Source organism: Pongo abelii, chromosome 2 (assembly GCF_028885655.2).
Source record: "Pongo abelii isolate AG06213 chromosome 2, NHGRI_mPonAbe1-v2.0_pri, whole genome shotgun sequence".
In the NCBI taxonomy this organism is placed as follows: Eukaryota; Metazoa; Chordata; class Mammalia; order Primates; family Hominidae; genus Pongo; species Pongo abelii.
This window is the reverse complement of record NC_085928.1, coordinates 126108132-126114131: the sequence shown is the minus strand read 5'-3', so window position 1 is coordinate 126114131 and position 6000 is coordinate 126108132.

Here is a 6000-nt window from a genome sequence, read left to right as displayed (position 1 = left end):
ACTTGAATGGCTACTGTAAAACAGACAGAAAATAAATGTTGGAAAGGATACAGAGAAATTGTAACTCTTTTTTTTTTTTTTTTCATTATTTTTCTTTTTTCTTTTTTATTTTTTTTGGTTTCTTTTTTTTATTTTTTATTTATTTATTTATTTATTTTATTTTATTTTTTATTTTTTATTATTATTACTATTATTATTATTATACTTTAGGCTCTATGGTACATGTGCGCAACGTGCAGGTAAGTTACATATGTATACATGTGCCATGCTGGTGCGCTGCACCCACCAACTCGTCATCTAGCATTAGGTATATCTCCCAATGCTATCCCTCCCCCCTCCCCCCACCCCACAACAGTCCCTGAAGTCTGATGTTCCCCTTCCTGTGTCCATGTGTTTTCATTGTTCAGTTCCCACCTATGAGTGAGAATATGCGGTGTTTGGTTTTTTGTTCTTGCTATAGTTTACTGAGAATGATGATTTCCAATTTCATCCATGTCCCTACAAAGGACACGAACTCATCATTTTTTATGGCTGCATAGTTGGTGGGACTGTAAACTAGTTCAACCCTTGTGGAAGTCAGTGTGGCGATTCCTCAGGGATCTAGAACTAGAAATTCCATTTGACCCAGCCATCCCATTACTGGGTATATACCCAAAGGATGATAAATCATGCTGCTATAAAGACACATGCACACGTATGTTTATTGCAGCATTATTCACAATAGCAAAGACTTGGAACCAACCCAAATGTCCAACAATGATAGACTGGATTAAGAAAATGTGGCACATATACACCATGGAATACTATGCAGCCATAGAAATTGTAACTCTTTTACACTGTTGGTGGGAATGTAAAATGCTATAGCTGCTTGGAAAACAGTACAGTAGTTCCTCCAAAAATTAAAAATAGGAATTACCATGTGATCCAGCAATTCCACTTCCATGTATATACCCAAAAGCACTGAAAGCAGGAACTCAAAGAGATATTCCTACGTGAATGTTCATGACAGCATTATTTACAGTAGCCAAAAGGTGAAAGCAACATAAATGGCCATCTGTGGTGAGTGGATAAACAAAATGTTGTGTGTGTATATATGTGTATATATACACACACACACACACATATATATATATAACAATGGAGTATTATTCATTCTTAAAACGATATAAAATTCTGACACATTCTATGAAATGAATGAACCTTGAGGACATTATGTTAAGTAAAACAAGCCTGTCAGGAAAGGATAAATACTGTATGATTTCACGCATATGAAGTACCTAGAATAGTCAGATTCCTAAAGACAGAAAGCAGAAGGGTGGTTGCCAGGGGCAGGGTTTGAGGGGAACAGGGAGTTATTGTCAATGGGTACAGAGTTGCAGGTTTGCAAATGAGAAGAACTCCAGAGACGGATAGTGGCGGTGGTTGCACAGCAATGTGAATGTATTTAACGCTATTGACTTGTATACCTAAAATGGTTAAGATGGAAAATTCTCTATGTGTATTTTACCACACTTAAAAATAATTTTAAAATGAGCTATTACCAGTCAGAGTTCATTCAGGAAACCAGTTACCACTCTAGCCTTTCAAATGGAAGAGAGTGTGATAGATTCAATCACACATGGGATGGCCAGCAGAAGATGATGAATTCATCCAGAGGTTAGCAAAAGCAGGAGGCTGTTCCCACCCCTAGGGCTAGAATTCCACAGAGAGGAAGGTGTATTACCTGGTCCTGGAATCTGGGGCCACATAGTGGTAACTAAAACCACAGTGGTGGGGGTGTGTGGGGCTACTGCCCAGCGAGACCTAGGGCAACTGAAGGAGGGTCTGTCTGTCTGGCAAAAGCTGGAGCCACAGAGGAGATGTAGCTGCTGCTGGATGCAGCTGAGGCAGGAGAGAGGGGAATAAATACCCTAGCGTCTTCCCTCCTTACACCCTGCCATCTTCTACCAGTACCTCCTATGGACTGAAACTACCCAGAGATCAGTTAGCAAAAGAGCCCAGATATGTAGTTTCCTGTGACACAGAGCAGAGCAGGGAACACAACAAACAATGAGAAATGGATCTAGGAGCAACCTGGCAAAATACCAGCACACTAGTCTGTGAAAGGCTTCTTTCCTTCTTGTTTAAAAAGCAATTTTTAAAAATCTCTCTACATTGAGTTTCAAGTACCTCAGTGCTCAGTGATACTGATTATTATTAAATTAATTCACTTTCTAGAAGTTAGACCCATTTATTAAGAGTCTATATATATTTGTACAGAGGTTTAGCTTTGGTTATCATTCAATGGTTCAGAAACTATCTCTTGGCCAACCAACTTCAAGTCATCCTGAGCAAAACGGCATACTGTTTTGTTTTGATTTGTTTGTAAAGTGTGAGCTCAGATGAAATAAAACTCTTGCTCTTCCTTTAAAATCAGATTAGGGTTCACTTTCTTCTCCGGCCCTCTCTCGTTACCTTTCACTCACCCCAAACCTAGGTTAGTGTTTCTTTCCTCTGCAACCTCGGCATCATGAGTTTACTTAGAGTATAATACTTATAATAACAATTTTAACATTTTGTTGATTTGTCTATTCTTTCTACATAAGTCTGCAAACTACTCAAGAGCAAAGACATTATGTGTGTGTGTACATACAATATATGTATATATATTTTCATAGATATGTGTGTGGGTGTACTATGCTATCTCCATCACTAATAACTAACATTAACCATTTCAGGGCCAGATACATAGTAAGTACTCAATACCGTTTTTTAAAATAAATAAATCAATAATTGTTTAATTAAACACAATTAATAGGTTTCAGCAACTGTTTGGATGTGGGGAGCTAGAAACAAGAGTCAAAACTGCATGTGAGCTGTTCAGCTTTGATGATTAGGAAGAATTGTGCTGTTAATATCAATAACAAAGAATTGGATAAAACCTGGTTTTAATAAAGAGCTTTGTGAATTTTGTTTTTGAAAAATTCTAATAGACAATCAGAAGTATGGAACTGGCCTCAGAAGAGATGTCAGGGCTTACAGATAAATTTGAAAGTCATCTTCATAGATGGGATTTATAGAGGAATCATCATGTAGCAGCCTGTTTTTTCCATATATTGCTGCAACAGGGTTTTCTCTTATCCTACATGCTCTTTTAGTACTTTACTACTTCCATATCAAGAGATGGAGACTATGTCCTCTCCCCTTGAACCTGGGTAGGCCTTTGTGTTTGCCTTGATCAACAGTGTATAGAAGAAATGGCCTTGTTCTGGTAGCTTTCTGCCTTGTTCTAGTAGATTCTTTGCTCCGAGAACACAGCCACCATGTTGTGATGAAGCCCAAGCGGCCTTTGGTAAGCTTATGTGAAGAGGAACAGAGGCCCCTGGCCCACAGCCCTTGAGCCCCAGCCAACAGCTAATACCAAGTTGCCAGCCACATGAGTGAGCCATCTTCAATGTGGAGCTTTCAGCCCCTACTGGAGCTGCTCCAGCTGATGTGGAATAGAGCTGAGGCATGTCACATCTACCAAGCTTTGTCTGAATTGAAGTTGTGTGAGCATCATAAACAATTTTTATTATTTTAGAGTATTAAGTTCTAGGGGTAATTTGTTATATAGCAAGAGATCATTGACATATATGGGTGGAAAGGATCATGAAATTTGTGTCTGAGAGGCCTGAATTCAAATGCCTGGTTCTGCTATTACCAGGATTGTGGCTTTAGGCATCCTATTTATACTGTCAGAACCTCACTTTTCTCAGGCATAAAATGGAGCTAGCAATGCTTATTGCAATAAGGCTGTTATGATAAATAAAAGAAATGTTATACATTAAATGCCTAGTGGTGTGTTTAATCTATCTGGTGATTAACAACGAGTGCTATTTCAAGAAAGTTAAAGTTTTGTGAGCTCTCAAGAGAGAATATTCATGGAGTAGAACCGGTCACTTGGGGATGGATAGGGAACAAAGAGTAAAAATGAGAGTTGATGAGGGATTAGTCAGAAAAGGAGGAGGAATTAAGACTGTGTAAGATTGATTATTTCACTCAATTTTTCTTCAGAAAATCTGAAAGTCCTTAATTGAAATTTTTTTTGATAAAATTTGAGTGAAATAAGGGACAGACAGATAATGAAGATAAAGGAACCACAAAGGCATTGATTCCTGCAGTGGAGAGGTGATGAGTGACACACAACAGAACAGTGTCGACAGAGCAGAGGGCTGGGAGCCTGAATACTAAGGGGTAAAAAGAGAGGGAATAGTGAGAAGAAGCAAACAGTTGGCATCTCTGTATGTCTTAATTTCTAAGCATGTATGTTATTCTAAGGTATGTGAGAATATCAAAATATGAAAAAGGTGATTTCCACCTTTTTCATATTTTGATATTCTCACATACCTTTAGAATAACATATCATCATTCTCAGTAAACTATCGCAAGGACAAAAAACCAAACACCGCATGTTCTCACTCATAGATGGGAATTGAACAATGAGAACACAAGGATACAGGAAGGGGAACATCACACTCTGGGGACTATTGTGGGGTGGGGGGAGGGGGGAGGGATAGCATTAGGAGATATACCTAATGCTAAATGGCGAGTTAATGGGTGCAGCACACCAGCATGGCACATGTACACATATATAACTAACTTGCACATTGTGCACATGTACCCTAAAACTTAAAGTACAATAATAATAATAAAAAAAAATGAAAAAGGTGTGTATCACCCACCAAAATTTCTATTTCTCCAGTATAGTAGTCCTTCTCTTTTCTCTAGAAATTTATCCAGGTGCAGCTTCTAACTCATCATCCACAGTCTTCTGGTTCTCCCTAGAGGATTATTTATTATGTTTATTACTGCCTCTGTGGGTTATTTTTTCTTATGTGTTTTGTATTTACATTTAAATTATCATTTTCCAAAATGTTGCATCTAATTATTTGCCATAGTTGTACATGTTTGTTATACTCTGATTTCAAAATGGAAAGCAAAGTGTACAGATAAAGAACATAATGACCAGGGGATCAATATCTAGAAATAGGAGAAGAGATGCAAATGAAAGCATACCATTAAAAACTACAGGTTTCCCACCTTCACTTGATTATTTGATACTTTCAGTGTGCAATTAACTAGTCAGAAGATATCCACTATTGTAATCTCAGTTTTTGAGTTGAAGACATTACACATTATTTCACAAATAGGGAAATGGATACTCAGAAAAGATACCTGGGTGAAGTTGCAGTTACTCACTTTCTTACAATGGTTCAGTGAAATTGACACAAACATGTGATCATAGTAAATCCATGGTGAAAACCTAGTTTCCAAATAGACTGTTCTTGTTTTACTTTTTTGAAGACTAAATTTTCTGAGATGAGATGCAAAGTCATTCACATAAAAGGTTTTTAATATTCATTCTCAAACATTTATTTAGCTCCCACCATGTACAAGACACTGCATTAGGTGGGCCTTCTAAAACATACTACGTGAGGATATGAAAGATAATTTGTGGTTTAAAAAGCCAAATTATGAAAATGTAATATTTATTAGGCACTTGTAAGATAAAAGGCACTTGCTAGAGCACCTCCTCTGCAAGCTTTATACCTTCGTAAAATTTCTGGTTTGCTCAGGAGATATGAGCATGATGCTAATGAGAGCCGGGTCAGGAGTTTTAATTCTTGACAGCTTTGTACCAGGAATGTTAATTCTGACCAACCATGTCTAGGTTGTTGTAGTTGTAGTTAGTTCTGCAACTGAGGGAAGTGTGGCTGGTAGAGCTGATGGTGACTGAGCAGTCATATAGGGCCAGTAAGTGGATACATGAGGCAGGAAATGGAGCTATCCATGGTATGTTCCAGAGTTCTCCCCCACCGCAGGAAACAACAGTCGGCAAGGGGGATTGGGACATGAGATATAGGATACAGGGCTGAAATTGAAGCAGGATTCACTTGGGAAGCATAACACTTCTTCCCCATATCTATTTCTTTCCATGTGTGTGGAGTTCAACTAGCACAGCAACCCTGGCCTCTCTCA